The sequence below is a fragment of the Macaca thibetana genome, chromosome 3 (genome assembly GCF_024542745.1).
Source record: "Macaca thibetana thibetana isolate TM-01 chromosome 3, ASM2454274v1, whole genome shotgun sequence".
Classification (NCBI taxonomy): Eukaryota; Metazoa; Chordata; class Mammalia; order Primates; family Cercopithecidae; genus Macaca; species Macaca thibetana.
The window spans coordinates 63660619-63679224 of record NC_065580.1 but is presented as its reverse complement, the minus strand read 5'-3'; the positions used below and the strand labels follow the sequence as shown (position 1 = coordinate 63679224).

The window sequence follows — 18606 nt, the reverse complement described above, 5'->3', positions numbered from 1 at the left end:
GCATGACTAAGGCGCACATCTGTCCATATGATTTATGACAGAATATAATCAGAGAATAAGCTTTCCATTTTTAAAGAACTATAGTTCATTGTAAGAAAGGGTCATATTTAGCATGGAAGAAGTTTTTTTTTTTTTTTTTACTTTATACTATTTCTTCCGAGTTTTCCCTATGTTTCCACTCAAAATTGACTCGTTTTCACTTTGCAAGTACCCCCTTGTGAACTTCTGCTCAGGAAATGGCATGATTTCTCTTCATCAGAGAAGTGTTTTCTTTATAAGAAAGGAATAGTACTTACGTTCTGCTTTAGCTGAAGGTGATCTGTCTGTCATATGTGGCATACTTGATTATGTAGTGATTAGTGACAAAAAACATGCAGATTAAGAGATTTGCTAACATGAATATTAGCAAACTTTAGCAACCCTACCACAGTGAATTGCATCTTTTGAAGAGGAAATCAAGTACTCTTGAGTATTGATACTTTTGATTGACATAAATATTAAACTATAGAACAAAATGCACAATAAGTTTAATTAATATCAATCTATTGGTAGCTAATCTTCAGAGATCATTAAAGGAAGCATTGTTGTTAATACTTACGGAGCATTTATTATCCATTTAATCATAGTATTTGATCATGTTCGTTTAAATAGTGATTTAATCTTCATTATAAACTGACAAGGGGTGTACTATTATTTTCCTCACTTTACAGGGTAAAAAATGAAAGCCACAGTTGTGGTTGTTTGCCAAATTTTGTCCAGTGAATGCAATGGTAGAATCAAGTTTCCAGTCTAGGCAGTGTGGCTCTACTGGATACACACATACCTGCCGTGCTATTCTCCCTCAGTATTAGAAATGGAAGTCCCTCTTCTCAAATGCAAAGTCCTTCAAGAAGTCTGTACGGAGTTTAAACATGACTGATGTGATTTCACATTTTTTAAATCCTCAAATAATATTTTTTGTATCTTTCTAAAAAGTTATGTTTTCCTTGACAATAATTGTATAAGTCTGTTCTCACGCTGCTGCTGAAACACACCTGAGACTTATAATTTATAATGGAAAGAGGTTTAAATGACTCGCAGTTCCACATGGCTGGGGAGGCCTCCCAATCATGGCAGAAGATGAAGGAAGAGCAAAGGGACATCTTACATAGCAGCAGGCAAGAGAGAGAGCTTGTGCAGGGAACTCCCATTTATAAAACCATCAGACCTCGTGGAACGTATTCACTACCACGAGAGAACAGCATAGGGGAAACTGCTCCCATGATTCAATTATCTCCACCTGGCCCTGCCCTTGACACATGGGGATTATTATAATTCAGGGTGAGATTTGGTTGGGGACATAGCTAAGCCACATCCATAATTAAAATATGAATGATGACAACAGTGAGAAAATAAGTGTATTTTATTGCGAGATGCTTGTGACAGGCATTTGTTCTACAAGTATTAATTCATTTAATTCTCACAACACTATGGAGTAAGTAGTATGATATGCTTTGGCTCTGTGTCCCCGCCCAAATCACACTTTGAATTGTAACCCTCATAATCTACATATGTCTAGGGCGGAAACTGGTGGGAGGTAATGGAATCACGGCGGGAGTTTCCCCCATGCTGTTCTCATGATAGTGAGTGAATTCTCATGACATCTGATGGTTTTATAAGTGTTTGACATTTCCCCTACTTGCACTCATTCTCCATCCTGGCACCTGTGATGAGGTGACTTCTGCCATGATAAGTTTTCTGAGACCTCCCCAGCTATGCAGAACTGTGAGTCAATTAAACCTCTTTTCTTTTTCTTTATAAATTGTGCAGTCTCAGGTATTTCCTTTTTTTTTTTTTTGTTTTTTAACATAGTCTCGCTCTGTCGCCCAGGCTGGAGTGCAGTGGCGTGATCTCGGCTCACTGCAACCTCCGCCTCCCAGGTTCATGCAATTCACCTGCCTCAGCTTCCCAAGTAGCTGAGACTAAACGTATTGCCACCATGCCTGGCTAATTTTTTGTATTTTTAGTAGAGACGGGGTTTCACTGTGTTAGCCGGGATGGTCTCGATCTCCTGACCTCGTGATCTGTCTGCCTTGGCATCCCAAGTGCTGTGATTACAGGCGTGAGCCCACTGGTATTTCTTCATAGCAATGTGAGAAAGGACCAGTACATAGTATTGCTATGTATTAGTATCATTTTACATACAATTAAACTAAGGTCACATAACTGGTTAGTTGCAGAGTAATTACATCAACCCAGGCAGTCTGATCTTAGATCTTGTGTATTTTACTTTCTTATGCTTATTGCTGAGTTTGCTGTGGAGAGAGATGGTGTTATATTTAGTCTCTGTTGAACTTTCATAAAGTACTATCCTAACATTTTAATTTTAGTGATAATTATAGTTCATTCTGTTTCACAAATCATGTAATGTACTTGAAAAACATACAATAAAGAGCAGTTTTCATGAATAAATATTTGTCGAGTTAAATCTGCAATAATACAGTTAAAGTTAACCAAAATAGAGAACTAACGATTATGATATGGGATTAGAATTATCAACTGGATTTAGATTTACGAACTATGTGGTGTTCTCCATACATTGTTTCCAAATCACTTGATTTTTTCAAGGTAAACTAAGATTTAGAAAACTGGCCGGGCGCGGTGGTTCAAGCCTGTAATCCCAGCACTTTGGGAGGCCGAGACGGGCGGATCACGAGGTCAGGAGATCGAGACCATCCTGGCTAACACGGTGAAACCCCGTCTCTACTAAAAAATACAAAAAACTAGCCGGGCCAGGCGGCGGGCGCCTGTAGTCCCAGCTACTCGGGAGGCTGAGGCAGGAGAATGGCATAAACCCGGGGGGCGGAGCTTGCAGTGAGCTGAGATCCGGCCACTGCACTCCAGCCCGGGCGACAGAGCCAGACTCCGTCTCAAAAAAAAAAAAAAAAAAAAAAAAAAAAAAAGATTTAGAAAACTGTGATTGTAATCAAACTTATTATCAAATAAGTACTGTTTCCTAAAGTCAACAACTAGGAATAAAATTCAGCTAAATACATATTGGGCTAGTATGAGGTAATTCACCAAATTTGGCCACAATATATTTAACACACCAGTGAGTCAAACATTTTCATATATCTTATCATTTCATCTTCACAATAATTCTGCATGAAAATTACTATCATACTCATTTTACAAAAGAAAGAAAGAAGGCACAGAGAGATTAAGCAACCTGCACTAATGTAACACAGCAAGTAATTTGGAGAAATTTCATGTGATTTCAAATCTCCTACCCTCTCACTACATCATGACACTCCACATTGTATAATAATTGCAATTTGACGATTATACATAGTTTATATTTTTACAGTGAGATATAACCCATGTGCAGAAAAAAAAATCATACCTAATTTATTTCTAAAGTACATTACAAACTTCCCTTCTATGACCAAAATGATCTAACAAAAATACCTTAAACTCTTTATTTTTGCAAATGAAATTATATTTCACACAGCCTGGCACGGTGGCTCACACCTGTAATCCCATCACTTTGGGAGGCCAATGCAGGCGGATCACGAGGTCAGGAGATCGAGACCATCGTGGCTAACACGGTGAAACACCGTCTCTAGTAAAAATACAAAAAATTAGCTGGGTGTGGTGGCGGGCGCCTGTAGTCCCAGCTACTCGGGAGGCTGAAGCAGGAGAAAGGCGTGAACCCAGGAGGCAGAGCTTGCAGTGAGCCACGATTATGCCATTGCACTCCAGCCTGGGTGACAGAGTGAGACTCTGTCTCAAAAAAAAGAAAAAAAGAAGTTGTATTTCACTTTTACTTTTTATAAATAATTCTACATTTCCAACGACATGCATTCAGTAATATTATTAGTTGATGCTAGCAATATAAAATATATAATTAGGCTAGCATAGGAAACAACTACTTAGATTTTTTAAATAAACTTTTAGAAAATTTTGGAGGAATTCCTGCTGAAACTTAACTTTTTCATTGTACTGGAAGAAACTTATTATTTTAACTGTACCCTAATAGAGTAAGCAAAAATCCTATACACAGATGATTAATCTAAGATGGACAAAACAGGCAATACATTATAATATTCAGAGACAAAAAATTATTTTCTTGTGGAAGGAAGGGGATTATTTTTTATATATATATACACATACACACACACAGATATATACATTTTTTACCAAATTATCTTGATGTGTGGTCAAGGGAATCAGTGTTTCCATTATCATAATTATAGTGTAGGCCCAGAAAGTAAGAAACAGAAGTGTGACATTTTCAGATATGGTAACAGATAAGTGATTCAACTGAAGTCTTTGCTATCAAATGGGCTCCTAGTTTGGGTTTGGCAACAAGAAATCATTTATTTTCTTGTCTTTGGCAGTGTGGTGAATTCTCTGAATCACTTCTTAGAATGGTGATATTTTTTAATGCATAATATAAAATACATAGTGTTACAAGGAAAATCCATTATATTGTGAAAATTATAAAAGTATTGAAAAATACAAATTTGTGATTTAGTAATACATGTGCTTTTTATTTAAATCATTAAATAAGAGGGTGTGGTGAAAGACCTGTTAATAACACAACTTTCAAAAAGTGGAGAGTATAAATGAGATTTTAAGATTTACAAAAGAAATATAATATGATATGAAAATATCTGCAATGTATTTTGGTGATAATGTCACAGATATTGCTAATGCCACTGTGGTTTGTTATCTATTTTTATAAATGAAGGAAATGCCAATCTTCAGTTAAATGTTATTTTAAAAAATTTCCAATGCAAGTTCATCCAGCAGGCAAATTTTACATGGAATTCTTGGTGGTCTGTGTATCTCCTGGCTAATAAGCCTTGGGATTCTTAGTCATTTTTACTGATGGAAGTTAAGGAAATTATTATGCCACTGAAGTAAATCCTTGATATAATCTACCTCTTTACCCCTTGCCCCCTTCCTGTTTGGTGCACCAGACTTACTCAACAAAAATGCATTTGTATTTTTTACAAAAATTGCGCTTTCTTAGAGCCTAGCATCAATGAGCTGAGCACTCTGGTCTGTTGATTCTTCCAGGTTTCCTTTTCCCTCTACATGTTCCTGATCACAACATTGATGCAAAGTCCACAGAGCCTCCTGATTAAGATCTGAATCTTTTCAATCAGGTTGAATAATTTTCTAATATTGTCACTGGTTATCCAAATTCATTGAGCTTTATCTCCCTCCATTTTCTTACCTGTACAGTGAATTAAAAACAACACACTCACTGAAACATTGTAAGTATGAAAATAATCAATAGGTATTAGGTGCTTTGAAAAGTCCTTGAATTACAATAAATGTCCAGTAAGAGTAGCTGCTGTTATTCTTACCTCCGTGCCTCCATGACTGATGCATGATGAATTACTACACTAATCGACATCTATGTAGTATATTAGGAGACAATAAGTCCCTTGAAATTAAGGTTACTGTTTCATTAGCCTTGTTTATTTGTGTTATCTGGTGTGTTTATATCATTTGTGATAGCCATTTACATAAATACATTAAGCAATGCATTCCCAAGACCATACCTAAATGTATAATCTGGGTATGATGGGATTGCATATTATCACCCAAGTCACAAGATAAGAGTGGCTGTTGAAAAATATTATTGAGCAATATAAGTGTACAGGAAAGGCTTTTTATGCCCACTGATCCGTTGGCTCTATTCTATAAATCTCATTGAGTATAAAACAAATAAATCATTTATTCACACAAGTTATAAATACAGAATGTTTAATGGCTTCCTTATTTAGACTATGTTTCAAAATTGTCATCACAAATCATCATTCTTAAGTTAGTTGGTGATTATCAATTTGGTATTAACATGTAATAGCTAAAGCAATCATGGTACTAGATATGAAAATGTATATTTTTATTTTTAAGTGCATATTTTTCTTTTATTTTAAATGTTTAAAAAGAACAATATTATACTAAAAGCCTAAGAATTTGTTATTGTTTATTAATTTTAATGGATTAAAAAATGGAGGCTTAGATATGACCTACAAACATTTTATGGACAACTCTCTCTTTTTTTGTTTTCTTTTGCTTATTTTATTATTCATGCTATTTTTATGGCATAACAATACACCAGTTGTTTCTAGATAAATTGAATTTTAAGAAACAATATACCTAAAATCATATTTTTTTCAAAGCTTACCTGGAAATCAGATACTTTTAATACTGCTTTGTGTTTTCAAGACTTCCTAAAGTAGTTTCATTTTCATGGAGTTTTTCCTAAGAAATGCTGTCCACCAGAGAACAGTTATTTCGTTTAAATAATTTATTGGCAACTCAGCAACCACAATAACTGATGAAATATGTTGAGACAAGGAGTAGTCAAGTATAGTGAATGTGAAATATACCACAAATTTTATAATAGGAAAAGCAGACACCTGGAAAAATGAAGAATAATACCAATAAAATCATGTCATATTTGCTTTTAATATTTTAAGCTGAGAAATAGTGATATTTAGGTAAAGAAAGATTTTGTAAAAATATAAGTTAAAATATAAAAAGAAGAAAGCTATCTTATGATAAAGTTCTATTCCACACACATAAAAAAAGTCTTAGACTATTACTTCAACACCTCGATAGGGTGATGGACAGAAATAAATGAATTTTGATAGAGTATGCTGTCACAGATACATAGCATCATGTGTGACTATCATATAGTCCATATTGGATTCTCTACACACAGTACTTCTATCTCTAGAAAATCAGAGAGTAAAACAGAAAATAAAACGAAGAAGAAAGAGTAAACGAGTGTTCTTAGCTTTACTGTACTAACAATCACCATTAGTGACCCAGTTTTGTTTTGTATTTTTCCCTTCCAAGGAAAGAATCTGTATACTCCTATAAGTTTTGTATAAAAGTCCCTCAAGGCTACATTGTGTCTATGCTTCTTTGGAACAAATATAGCCTGAGGGATAGAAAGAGTTTTTAGAGTCCATTAAGCCAAATCTCACATTAATATGTAGAAGTGTACTATTATGATGATGGTTACCAGCTAATAGTAGAATTTCCTAATGTGTGAAAAAAAATAATGTTTTGCTGTTATCACAAGCTTTGCGCTGGGTGTACTGGTTTATTTGGAGCCTGCTATTTGTGAAAGCTTCACCTTTTCCATTTTTAGAAAATGTGAGGCAGCAAAAAGGTTTTTGACAAACCACATATCCTGCAGTTTAATTGGCTTGATTGTGGGCACCCCACAACCTCTCCTTGTCCTTTATTTTCTTTGACCACTAGCAGTTTTGGAAAAAGAAATCTGCTTCTGGATTATAGCTTTAAAATGAAGTAATAGAATGTGATTATGGAAGATTTAAAAAAATCCACTTTATAAAAATATCATCAAGTAATAGGAGAGAAGATTCACAGGAGCTCCTAAATGGTAAATCTCTCTCTCTCTCTCTCTCTCTCTCTCTCTCTCTCTCTCTCTTTCTCTCTCTATCTCTATCTCCTCTCTTAATGCTTCCAAGCATAATTTTGATATATAGACTTATAGCACCTCTTTTATCTTGTTAATGGTGGACTTCATAGGGTTGTAATATACGATGTATGATCCAAAAACTAAGAAGTTTTTGTATGTTTGTAAGTGAATTTTTACTTTGTGTACCTTCGTTCTGTGCATTGTGAAATAACTCCTTTTTTCATTTTAAGGATTTTAAAGTATTATTACTTGAAAATATTAACTAATTTATTTCCAAGTAACTCTTTATATTGGTGCTTACTTTGGATTTAATTTGGTTACAATAGTTATGCTGCAAGTTAAAAATTATACATAGTAAAGTAACCAGTGGTCTTTCTAATTTGAGCAATTTTATCACAGTTAACTCTTCTCAAATTAAAATGAAAAAAGATGATAAAAGAAGTTTAGTTTGAAAACAGGGAGCATTTTTTTTTCCTTTTTTTTTTTTTTTTTTTTTTGAGATGGTGTCTTCCTATATTGTGCAGGCTGGCCTTCAAGTGAACTTCTGGTCATCGGAAATCATCCTGCCTCAAATTTGTGAGTAGCTGGGACTACAGATGTGCACCCCTGCTCCCATTCTTTTTCTAAATAACAAAAGAGAAAAGGAAATAGAATTAAAGGAAGAAAGACAAAATATTAAAAACAAAATATATATATATCAGTAATACAAAAATGCTAAAATCATAAAATATGAAAAAGAGTAATCCCTACGATTTTATTCAATGAATATATTTAGATTAATAATATTGGGTGAATTTGTAGTTAAAATTAAATAGCATCAAAACATCTTACTATAAAACATAGTTATCGCAGTAATCTATTTGAATGTAATTGAAATAATATTTTACAAAATTTTATGAATTTTTTTGCTGCCCCTCCCCAGAAATTCTTAACCACATATCTACTGAAACATTTGCTAAATTTATTTATTTAGAACAAGAATATGTAGTTTATTCCATTTATCAGTTTCATCTTTTTTTAAGAGAGGATGAAATCTGAGAAAGATTTAAATCACCAAAGATTTCTTTTTTTTTTTAAATCACCAAAGATTTCTTACATAGTTTAGAAAGAGATAAACTATTTGAAGTCTGCTTTTAACCAGAGACCATCTAGATGATCTTTTATTATTTGTTTCTATCCTATGATTATATGACTTAATATCATACCTGCTATTTTAAAAATAGAGCTCAAAATCCTGTGTATTGTTATTGTTGTCAGTCCAATATGTATGTATGTATGCAAGGAGACATACAAAATGTGTAGACTCTTACATATTGTGGTCTTCCCTTCATGGGGTCTGTGCCTGCAGTTGTAGTGTCATTAATGAAATTAAGAGTTTCAAAAGTTAGAAAAATCTGGAGGAGAATATTTCATGTCCTCTCCAGCCTAATCGTCTGCTGTTCCATATCATACCTGTTCAGTGATCTGACAAATTTACTGATTACATTTATAATCTTTAAATTTCAACTTGATACAATGTTTGATCTTTTGGAGTTTGATTTTGGTAAGGTTAATTACCCTTCTGGAAATGATTGGCTTGCTGATCTCACTCCACCAGCTAGAACAGTGAGTAGAAAATTATTCATAGCAAACCGAAAGCTCTCCAGATAGTATTTTCAGTTAATTTGTTATTTATTCTTCATGATTTTATAGTACTGTGTTGGATTTATTATGAGATTAAAACAAGTCAAATTACTTTCCTCATTAGTTTTTCATTGTTTTCCTCTCATTTATATTTAAAGAAAACCAGCTTGTACTGAAAAATGGCTTTCTAATAGAGTCTTAGCTGGCAATTTCCTCAAATTCTTGAGGTATTAAGGCAGACACAGCATAAAGTCAATCCTGTCTAAAATAAGCATTGTTTGATTGAGCAAAAGTGACTATTGTCTCTGATATGCTGTATTCTATACACCTTTTGCATCTGTGCACTTTATATTGCATAGTTCAGTGAGTCTAGAATGAGTCATACTATGGTAACAAATGATCTCAACATCTATCTATATAACTTATTGCAACAAAGTTTATATATTGCACACGCTATATGTCTATCATGGACAGCTTTGGCTCTGCATCATCATTCTAAAATGAAGAACCAACCCCATCTGAGATATACTAGTCTCATGGCAGAAAGAAAAGAGCAAGAGCAGAACAATGAGCTGGCTCTTAAAACCTCTGTTCGGATGTGGTACAGGTTACTTGTAGTCATGTCCCATTACCCTACATAAGTCATATGACTAAGTGTAAAATCAGTAGTGTGGCAAGTCTAATCCTATTGCACGGATGTCTGTTTGTAATGTTTACATCTCTGATGTTACCAAAGAACTAAATCATTGATTATGATGATCTCTGCCTTAATTAAAATGTTATCTCTTTATCTAATTGCAAAACTAGATAGACTCACTGACTGAATTCTGACAGGATTTTATAGACATCAGGCTATTAAAGTGTCTAGGATACAGACCATTTTAGAATGAACTTGAGAAGCTATCATACACACATAGGAAGGTATAAATGTTGAGTATTATATTTGTAAAATGATAATCCCTTTTCACTCATCATAAGACATATTTGGGCATACACCTCAAGACCTTGCTATCATAAACTCATTCAACGAGCACAGTTTTATCTATTACCTTAAGTGTAAAGCTGTATGTGGTGTCATCCTACTGAAGAAGAAAAACAATACCAGTTTCTTATCAGATAATTTAAAGAATGAAAGCCTACTGTTAAAAATGATTAAGACCACAGAGGAGGAAACTAAGTAATTAACTTGATTTATTCTCAAAGAACTATGAGTCAATATTTTTGCTTTCACAGAATTACAAAACAAATAGCTTACGTGAGAGCACTTATAGAAGGATAGTTTTACTCTTCCTGTGATTTTTAGCCGTTTTACTTTCAAAATTGGATTCTGTGGCTTAGGACGACAACAGAACTTCAGAAAAAAATAAGTATTTAAAAATCATCAGGGGTCCGGGCGCGGTGGCTCAAGCCTGTAATCCCAGCACTTTGGGAGGCCGAGACGTGTGGATCACGAGGTCAGGAGATCGAGACCATCCTGGCTAACACGGTGAAACCCCATCTCTACTAAAAAAATTCAAAAAACTAGCCGGGCGAGGTGGCAAGCGCCTGTAGTCCCAGCCACTCGGGAGGCTGAGGCAGGAGAATGGTGTAAACCCGGGAGGCGGAGCTTGCAGTGAGCTGAGGTCCAGCCACTGCACTCCAGCCTGGGTGACAGAGCGAGACTCTGTCTCCAAAACAAACAAACAAACAAACAAAAATCATCAAGCTGATTCTCAAAAAACAATGACAAATACCAATGCATGATGTAATTAGAGTCAAGTGGATACTGTGATTAAAGAGAAATATTTTATACATAATATTTCAAAGAGAAGAATAATAAAACTATACTGCAAATAATTTTAGAATAGGAGACATTGTAAGCATTAGGAAGGTTCCAAAATAGTGATTGTACCAAGGTTCATAATTGTAATCAAGAAAGACTCTCTTATCAGGAGTCATATATTCAGAATAAGGAAATATATATATATACACACACACACATATATAATATACATACACATTCATATGTATACACATATATAATAAATATTATATATAATATGTAACTATATATGTGTGTGTGTGTATATATATATATACTAGAACATCAAAATATCTTCTGAAAGAAATAGGGATTCCAGAAATGTTGGTGGTACTGAACACTTGGGCACTTGAGTGATTTAGGTTCAAAGGTTACCAAGTTAAAATGATAGCAAAGCATATGCAATTCAACTAAGGATTCTCCAAAGCATCTATGTGTACACGCATGTGTGTACAAGCACACAAATATGTACATATGCATATGTGTTGTGGATATGCATTTTGTATTAAATACTGTACGTTTCCATAAGGTATATATACATGTAAATAATGTGTATATATTATAAAATACATATGTATGAAAGTTTACAAGATCGTCATATATGAATAAACTCAAACATTTAAATGTATGTTGTGTGATAGTTTATAGAATTTCTGTTTATTTTCTAAGGGAAATATTGTTTCAGTGTAATTTTTTAAAAAACCTTCAGGAACGATCTTTTACCACTGGGACTTTCTTCATGACCTTTTCATGAACAAAAACTGTCCCAAGAAATTTTTCCAGGCTGATGTAAAGTTTGTGGAAAAAGGCATTAAGAACTTTATTTAAGGCAGCAATTTTCCTAAAGAATCTTAACTGAAGGACACATATGTTAATTTTCTATTTGTATATTCTTTATGATCTCACTGAAAAATAAAAAATGATCAAATTTTGAGTTTCAGGTTTCTACTCTAGAGACCATCAACAACAAATTAGGTTTAGAAGTTGCTTACTTAAAAGATAGATACCATACACATTCAAGACCAATTACATTTATTTTCAGCCTGCATCAGAGGCAGTATAAGACGAGATGATACAGAGGTGTTGTAGGTCTTCTGATGTCCTAGGTGTCATTTCTTTGTTTTGGTGGCGTCACCCCATAATATTTTAAATATATGAAAATTTACCTTTGCCCAATATTAAGCATTATGGGTTTTCATGTTTGCAAAAATTGGAAAACATTTTATAAATGTGTGTTTTCACTTCATTACAATTGTCCGTAATCTTAAAAAATAATTATTATGCATATTGGGAGATACTTGCAAAGGGAGAAAATCTCACTATGAAAAGGTTTCAGTTGAGCAACTGATAAGTTTGGGGGTAAATTAATAGACATTTAGCTAAAATTTCTTAGTTTTTAATTTGCATATCTTTTTTAATAGAAACTAAAGCATTTTTCAAAATTTAAATATTTTTCTGGGTACTGGAAAAGTGTACTTGCCTTCCTTGAGCAATATTCTATGGTGCCTAAGGTATATCTCAACCCCTGAAGTGTGTACCATAAATCTTTACCATTCATCTTTAATCTTCTCTTCATAGACTTGGGAGCGCAAAAATCCCTGTAATCTGATTTAGATTCTTACTTCTACATTTGCTAAGCCTTCAGTATATATGGCCATCATTATACTTATCACATACTACAATGTACTAACTTTATTTGTGTGACTCCCTCTGTAAAACAGAGGAAAGGAGATGGGAACACATTCCTTCATTTACTCAAATACATACATTTATTCTAATAGAGACATTCACATAAAATGTATATTCGTTAGAGATTTTTTAATGTAACTCCCTGAAGGCACTGTTCTATTCACTGAGGGTATGGAAGCAACTAAAAAACAAGCCCCGCCAGCTAAAAAGTTATATTTTGGTTGTATGTCTAATTTAATTTTGCACCTGAAACCTTGCCTGATATAGTATGTTTAAAAAGTATTTTCAGATTATTAATAAAATATTGAAATTGCATGTTTAAAGATAAGATTGTTTGAAATTACTTAAATTTACATAATTTTAGTATACATTCAATATTCAGTATAACAACTTCAAGCCATTAGAAATATGTATATTTATATAATATATATAATATATGTTATTATATATTATATATTAGAAATAATAATATATAACATTATATAAAAATATATATATTACATCTACTAATTCTAATAAAAATCACTTGGAAATCTGCATGTGAAATGAAATTAAACCTTAATTGATTCATTTTTAATTTATTTGTATCTATTGCCCAAATTACCTCATCTTCCCACCCTCTCATGAGAGACAAATGGAAGGCGAAATGGATGGAGAGAAGAGAAAGAGAGGGAAATATTTTAAATTTGGAATGAACTTTTCTAGCAATATTAATGACAGCTTTAAGTCTTTCCAATAATTTCACTATGTTATTTTAAAAGAAAATGACCAGTGTAAGTTGCAGTTCTAACTGCTAGTAAATCATGGCTTAATGAAAACAAGTACAGCAGAAAGCATAATATTTTATTTGTCCTTAGTACGGCCCTGTAAGAACTAGCAGACATCAGATTTGTCTAAGTCACAACTCCTTTAGAATTTCCAGGAGAACACCAGGATCAAAGAAAAGAAATAGATAAGATAAAGAATTATCATCTATTTGTAGTAGGAGTTTCCCATTTAAGTTTTACTTTTTACTATCATTTAGAACAAGTGAAAAGTATGCTTGTTAGGAATCTTTACCTGACACTAATGGAACCTCTTTTGACAGATTTTTTTTAAAAGAAAAATTATATGGTGTGAATTAAAACAAACAAAAAAAAAGACTGTCGGGCTGAATCAGTTATTTTGTATCTACCGGTACCTGCTTGGCTCACATAATTTCCCCAAAAATAGGTGAAAAACTCATTTGTACCAGCAGATTCTCTACATTATTAGAGAAGATGTATATTTTTTCTCGTTAGACATGTATATTCTAATTGCCATTACAGGACTGAATTCAACAATATTCTGTGTATTAGAGTGATATTTTCGACCAACATGATGACTGCATTGAGTCAATATGGAATGGAGATACCTGAAATAGTTAAAACCTCCATTGTGTAATTAGGTTATTTTAATTATATTTAACGTAGCTTATGTATGTTTTCTACAATATTTTGATTTGATCAATACACTTTTTTAAAATAAGAATTGTATTTTATAGATCTTGCCAATGTTTGCAGTTGATTTTCTTATCATTTAAATTTGGTTTATATTTATAACCATATTTTATTTTACATCTTCATATTTCTCTCATCACCCTTCTCTCACGCATTGCTTGCTGACTTTATTGCTGTTTCTGGAATAGTCAATTCATGATCTTGCCTCAGGGTCTTTGTATTTATTGCCCCTTCGGTTTAGTAAACACTTCCTCAAAATATCAGCATAGTCTTCCTTCAGGTCTCAGATAAAATGTTACCAATACAGAAGACTGCCCTGACCGTCCCAAGCAAATGAATACTGGGATTCCTTCTATCCTGTCATTTCATAACACTGAGTATGTCAGAAAGAAGCCTGCGCGTGGTATATGTTCTACAGGCCACCGCTGGTTAGGATCAAGGGAGAAAGGCTGACCCATTGCTAGACTAGAGGGGTCCATCAGTAGAAGTCAAGAGGAATTTACACACCCTTTGCTGTGTCAGAGAAGCCCATCCTCAAGAGTTAAGTGGACACCTGAACAATCTGAACACTCCTGACATAACCTTATAACCTTCTCTCTGTTCCCACTGACCTCCATAGCCTCATCACTATTGTCTGCTTAGGAAAAATTAGGACTTAACTCATCATGTTCATTTTCTCATTTTATGTCAGTCACCAGAAGGAACTCAGAACTTCCAAGTCATTCCTGATCCCTAAGACTCTAATCCTCATCCTCTAATTTTCTCTGTCTCTGGATACTCTTTCACTGTCCTCTCTGGAACTCAACAACAAAGCCCTTTTATCTTTCACTTCTGTATATTTCCCCCTTATCATCACCCCAAATGAAGCCTGATGACTCTGCATCACACACCGACTTTTAAAAGGTGGATATTTTGGCTGGGTGTGGTGGCTCACGCCTGTAATCCCGCACTTTGGAAGGCTGAGGCAGGTGGATCACCTGAGATCAGGAGTTCAAGACCAGCATGGCCAACATGGTGAAACCCCGTCTATACTGAAAATAAAAAAGTTAGCCGGGTGTGGGAGCAGGTGCCTGTAATCCCAACTACTTGGGAGACTGAGGCAGGAGAATTGCTTGAACCTGGAAGGCGGAAGTTGCAGTGAGCTGAGATGACGCCATTGCACTCCAGCCCGGGCGACAAGGGTGAAACTCCAACTAAAAAAAAAAAAAAGTGATATTTTTCTCACATTCCACTTAAGTTACTGAGATTGGGATTGGTATAACGTTCTTTGCTCCTCAGTGCCACTTCCTGATCAGTACCATTTCTCCTCCCTGAAATCTCCTAGCTATGTTCTCCAGACATCAGTAGATATTCTCTGCTACTCTGCTACTACCCCTTAGAGAAATCTTCCACCAACCTCGGGCCCCTTCTCCTCTTCTGTTAAGATTTTAGCTGTAGCTTACTGTCAGTGTCTTCAACTCCATTCTTGTCATATATTATAGCAATTCTAATAACCACCCAGATGAGTCTTCAAAAATTCTAGTTCCTCAGTTGATTGACTCCTCTCCCACAAAGAACTTGTTTTTCATCTAATCACTAGCTTCAAATAATTTCACCATCTCATGATGCATGTATCCAAGGGATGTTTGGTATGATATTGACATTTGAGTTTTAAATGCTTGTATATACATTTGGGGTACCATTTTCTGATAACTTACCTATACACCTAGCATAAATTATTTGCCTAAATTAATTCACTAAATTTTATCTAATCCAATCACAGCATAAGAGATCCAATAAATGTCTGCTGAAAAATGCATATAGGATAATATATTCTATTTTTAAATATATGGTAATATAGAAATATTCTATATTTCTCAAAATAGTACAGTAAGGAAAAAACAAGGACTGGAAACACACACTACTTTAGAACCTGTATCTTTTTTTTTTTACTTTAATAAGATTAAAATGTTTAATAAGGCTAATAAGTTAGCTAATGAACCTCCATTGCATACTTTTTTTGTTTTCACCAAATTTTACTTTTTTGTCAAATATGTTAATTCTTTGGCCCAGCTTTGAATTGTCTTTATTTTCTTTTCTAAGTTGTTTACATTATTTATTCAACTATGAAATGTGTACAACTAATGTTACAAAGCATCTATTTTAGTATAGTGAAGTTTTCCAAAGCACTTTTTAAATTTCACGTTTGAAAAATCCAATTATTTAAAATTTCTATTTACTTTAAATATTCGGTATATTTCCTTTATCCAGAAAAAGAGGAAAAGCTTTTGTTAAAGTGAAATCTGGTTACTTACTAACAGTGCCATGAAATTACTGCTTAGCTGGGTTGTCAGTGTGAGCCTTTCATCATCAGCGGTGACAAATGTTAATGACATCATAGTATTATGGGCAAATCAATAGAACATGTTAGTGTTTCACCTAATTCTCAAATAAATCAGTTATTCTTTAGTAGAGCCAGAGCCTAAATAATGAATTATTTCAAACTACATCAAATCCGATTAGTGATTACAAATTGTCATTTGTTTGGATGAGCCGGAGTAAAATGTTTGCAAAATTCAGTACCTGCTTTCCATAATTCCTTTACCTTCATACATTACATTATCCCACACAAGACAGAGGGGTTGTTTGAAGAAATTTAAACTGACTTTTAATTAAGTGGAGCATATATTAATTGATTGGTAATTGTTTGATTTATATTAAATTTTAAGAATAAACTTGTTTATTTTTATAGGGTATTTAAAGTGTCCAGGTACTTACAATAACAAGTTGGACTGAACACATGTACCTCAGGAATTAAGAATTTTTCCTAAAAGAAGGTAAGATAATTAAACTTATGCACATTCGCATGTTAATAAGTTTTAGTGAAAATTTAGAGATACTTCTGTGCTTCTGTGGCATATAATTTATAAGATAATTTTTAAAAATTAAGAGCACTTTCTTTTTTTGTTTATATAATCTTCTGTAGAATTACTTGGGTAGATGAGAGGGCTCCAACATTTAAAATAAAAATCAGTTTGTAGGAATTGCATTCAAAATGTTAAGAGGTGGATTACTACCACCATTTTGGTTAAAAAACAAAACAAAACAAAACAAAACAAAAAAACACCTCCATACTTGGGAATTTCACTGGGTTTGTGATGTTCCCCAGGAGCCACAGAGCAGAGATAGCTGGAATGTGAGCATATTTCTGTCCACAAAAATCCTTTGGCTAACCTGCCCCTTCTACATTTCTTGGCCCACATATGGTTACTATCATCCAGAATCCACTCAAAGGCTGAGTGCCACACTGAGGGTGGAGAAGTCAGTTTATAATGTGTTACACCATCTTAATTTTGACCTCACGTGTGAGATTGAAATATCACCTGTAAAGTAAAATACAGTCAGGAAATCCGAATGTGTACATACCGTATTACTTATTTTAAGGCTTTTCAACCATGAAGGTTTCTCAGGATTCATTTCATTGTATAAAGTAGGAAGAAAATTTGGCAACATTAAGTTTACCATTCCACCATGGTTACATATGTTGCTATTAGAAGGAATGGCTACAATGAACAAAGAAATGAAAACACATTCTTGATGATCTATACTGTATGGGACTGTTAAGAGAAAATAACATTTAATTTAAATATGTTTCTTTTTCTCTTATGGAAGTTTGAGTAGAATGAAATTCATTTGTCAATTTTGTTTTGATTTTTATTACAGTAAATCTGAAGAATTCACAATTTTATTGGGTTCCTTTTGGTTTAACTGGATGATTATTCCCATTTAATGTGAACGAATACATTTGTCTCTAGGTTATCCACATTAGTACCAATAAAAGTAAAAATTTTATGAAAAAATATGCAATGCTATATGGAAACATCATTTACAGACACAAAAACATTTATCACATAAGGCAAAAATTTACTGATTTAAGAAGTATGTTGAAATCGTTAGAGTTCACATCAAGTTGGTAAGGATGTTTGATGCTTTTATGGGAAATATACCTCATATCTTTAGAATTGGTAGAGCACTAAAAACTTCGAAAATGACTTGTCGTGCCACTTCTCTAATACATACATATTCATTTATACATACATATATACACATATATGTAAATTTATATGTGCATATATACATATATGAATAAATACATATGTGTATATAGTCATTATTTGGCTAGAATAATTTTCAGACTTCCACAATACTAATTTTCTGGATGTTATTTTTCATGAGGGCATCATACACACACAGACTAAACACTTGCTTCCTTTTTCAGTAAATAATAAACCTCTGCTCCTCCACTTACAACTACTTCCAAGTTCACCAGTAAAGGAGGCAAAATTCATGAGATGAATTTCCTGAGTAATAATTAAAATCTGTTTCAAATGTATAAAGGCCAAAGTTATACATAGACCTGGTGTTGCTGTCATTGCCACCATTGTCTTGTAATGTTTATTTGGAATCAAGCCAGTTCTTAAAAATTAATTTATAAAAACATCAAGAGTTCATATGGATGAGTCTTAAATGACTGAATGCAATTGACAATATACATATTGAATTGAAACAGGATAGTGTATAGA

General features: G+C 33.5%; 1 protein-coding gene across 1 annotated transcript in view; it reads left to right on the top strand.

Moving 5' to 3' along the window:
• The window catches only part of SEMA3A (semaphorin 3A), a 535871-nt gene that overhangs the window by 162720 nt on the left and 354545 nt on the right, over window positions 1-18606 (top strand). The window contains exon 3 of the mRNA XM_050785247.1: window positions 16776-16860. The gene's annotated coding sequence lies outside the window, so the exon portion shown is untranslated. The remainder of the gene's footprint in view (window positions 1-16775; window positions 16861-18606) is intronic.